Source organism: Dipodomys ordii, unplaced genomic scaffold (assembly GCF_000151885.1).
Source record: "Dipodomys ordii isolate 6190 unplaced genomic scaffold, Dord_2.0 Scaffold147, whole genome shotgun sequence".
Classification (NCBI taxonomy): domain Eukaryota; kingdom Metazoa; phylum Chordata; class Mammalia; order Rodentia; family Heteromyidae; genus Dipodomys; species Dipodomys ordii.
The window spans coordinates 2269721-2272742 of record NW_012267363.1 but is presented as its reverse complement, the minus strand read 5'-3'; the positions used below and the strand labels follow the sequence as shown (position 1 = coordinate 2272742).

The window sequence follows — 3022 nt, the reverse complement described above, 5'->3', positions numbered from 1 at the left end:
CACGGAATGTACACATAAATGTTCCCAACTACACACAGCTGCGGACTTCATTAAGCTCAGGACAAAATATGTCCTGAGGCTCAGCCTGTGAGTGAGGATGAAAGGGGAGGAGTCTGGCAGAGAGCTGCCTATTGTAAAAAGAATTTGGTGATAAACTCTCTCCCCAAAGGCTCATTATGTTTCATGTTGTTGTTAAATTACCAGGAAGAATTAGGTGCAAAGTAAAACAAAACACATTCTTCCGGTCCTGGGGCCTGAACTCTGGGCCTGGGCGCTGTCCCTCAGCTCTTCAGTTCAAGGCTAGCCCTCTACCACTTGAGCCACAGCGCCACTTCCAGCTTTTTTCGTTTTGCTTATGTGGTGCTGAGGAATCAAACCCAGGGCCTCTGGCATGCAAGGCAAGCGCTCTACCACTGAGCCACCTTCCCAGCCCCACAAAATGCATTCTTATAGGGACCAAAAGAGATAGCAGTTAAGACAAACTTGACCCAACAGTGTGTTCCACCACACTGAGCTTGGCCTGAAGTTCTGTGGAGAAGGCAGAAGAGATGAAATAGGAGATGAATACATCATTGTTGTTCTTCTTGTTCTTTCATGTGTGAGCCCAGCCTCACACATGCTAGGCAAGCTCTTTAGTACCAAGCTACATCCCAACCCAAAATAGTTCTTTTTTGTCCCACAACTAGAAAATTGTGTGTCAGATACTGTTTTGTTAGTATTTTGTGCATGTGCATGCCAGTTCTGAGGTTTGGACTCAGGCTCAGGAAACTGTAACTGAGTTTTTTTTTCCTTTTTCTTTTTGTTTGTTTGTTTACTTTACTAGTCATGGGGCTTGAACTCAGTCCCTGGGCACTGTCCCTGAGCTTCTTTTGCCCAAGGCTAGTACCACTTCTGGCTTTTTCTGTTTATGTAGGAGTGAGGACTCAAACCCAGGGTTTTATGCATGCTCCGCAAAGCACTTTACCACTAAGCCAAGTTCCCAGCTCTCTTCTTTTTTTGAAACCACATGACAAAGATTTTACTCTTAAATGATTATCAGCACACCAACTAACATGTAGTAAGTTCTTAAAGCCTATCATCTAGTCATTTTGATTAAAATAAACTAACTGCAGCCCCAAAAAAGGACATTAGTATTCAATGTTCTAACATTTGGCCAGAATGGACTGTTTTAAGGCTGGCTGCAGCTTTGTGCAAGTTACAAATAACTACATACTACTTTTTCATAGATAAAGCCCCTGACCTTTAAGAAACTATAAGGGAACAAAATTACTTAATCTTTTTCTTTCTTCAAAGAAATATAGATAGATAGATAGATAGATAGATAGATAGATCCATCCTATTAAGACCTAAGAGAAAAAGGTGACACTAACACATTGTTTGAGCTGAAAAACATAGGAAAACAGACAACATATACTCATTAAATCCCTAAGAAATAAGAGGTATAAAGATGAACCTTTGGATAAATACTAAATGTAAACACAGAAGCTAGACTGGCTACTCTGCATGCAGAAATAATTTAATGTCTCTCACAGAACAGAACTGGAGCTTTGCTAACCTTCCACAGTCCATGAGGGCCTCTACCACAGCAACCCCTGGAAAGGCGCTTCTCTTGTCCTATCCATTTATGCAGTAGTTCTCGTGGATTTCTGGCTAGATGTCACACACCAAGGCCAAGAGTTTTTTTAGAACTTCCTTCCTGTTCTGCAGGAAGTAGTTTTGGAGGATGGTCATCTCCTTGGTCTCCTTTTCCACCTCATTGCTGCAACTGCCATGGGATCCCAGTGCCGCTGCTTCCTTGGCCTTGAACTCTGTCTCCCTCTGCAGGCAGTACTGTTCAATTTCAGCCTGCGCTGCTGCTTTGGCCTGCTTCATTCAGCCTTGGGTTTGAGGAATCTAAGCAACTCCATTTCACTTAAGACCCCCATCTCCGTTCTGCAACATAACCCTTGACCTACTTCAGCCCCAATGCCTGGAATTACGATATCTGAAGTTCCGGAACAGTCCCTCCTAGGGTCTGGTGACCATTATCTAAACCAGACACCCTGCAGTTTAGCACGTCTCCTCTTGAGACTCCCCTGTGGTACAAGCCAACCAGCCCCCTTGATCTAACCAACAACTTGTTTCTGGGCCTTTCCCACTTTGTAGTGTACCATTCATACTATAGAGTTGTTTTAGGATTTTGGAGTGATTTGTTACAAGAAGTTATGATGTATGCAAAGCCCTGCCTTCCCTAAAAAAGTGTATAAAAAGTGCTGTAACCCTGGGCTCAGGGCCTCTCAGTGTCATCGGCTGCTGCCATGTACTCGGGGGAGGGTGGGGGGACCAAGCTCGAGCTTGCAATAAAGACTACTTTGCTTTTACATTGGTGATGGTCTCTGGTGGTCTTTTGGGTAAGGATTTCCGAATTCGTCATTACAGGTTCTTTCGCTTTCAGGCCTCTGACCCCTTCTGGGCTGCATGCTTCTAAGCCTGCAGCAGCAGCTGAATCCCCTGTGACTGACTAGCCATGGCAGCGGAGGCCGAGCAGCAGGAGCCCAAGTCCATGCCACAGCCGCTCAGGTCACCTGACCCACCGGCCATGATCTGTTCAGCCCTCCTTGAGCTTTTTGATCAAGGTTGGTGATCTACCACTTGAATCACAGCTCCACTTCCAGCTTTTTGCTGGTTAAATGAAGATAAGAGTTTAATGAAGCTGGGCACCTTTGGCTCACTCCTGTAATCCTAGCTATTCAGGAGGTTGAGATCTGAAGATGGTGGTTCAAAGCCAGCCCAGGCAGCAAAGTCCCCATGAGACTTATATCCAATTAACCACTCAAAAACCTGAAGTGGAGCTGTGGCTCAAAGTGAGCAAAAGAGCTCAATGACAGTGCCCAGGCCCTGAGTTCAAGCCCTAATAGAGCACAGAGAAAGGGGAGAAGAAGAAGAGAGATTGCAATTCACAAGTAACTTAACCAAAGAGATACCTGAACACAATTCTAAAGGACATTTTTCCCTTCCTCAACATTCACTACAAATCTGTTTG

General features: G+C 44.7%; 1 pseudogene; it reads right to left on the bottom strand.

Annotated features, from left to right (window-relative positions):
* Positions 1-1614: 1614 nt before the first annotated feature.
* Positions 1615-2508, bottom strand: LOC105997545 (annotated as a pseudogene).
* Positions 2509-3022: the final 514 nt, after the last annotated feature.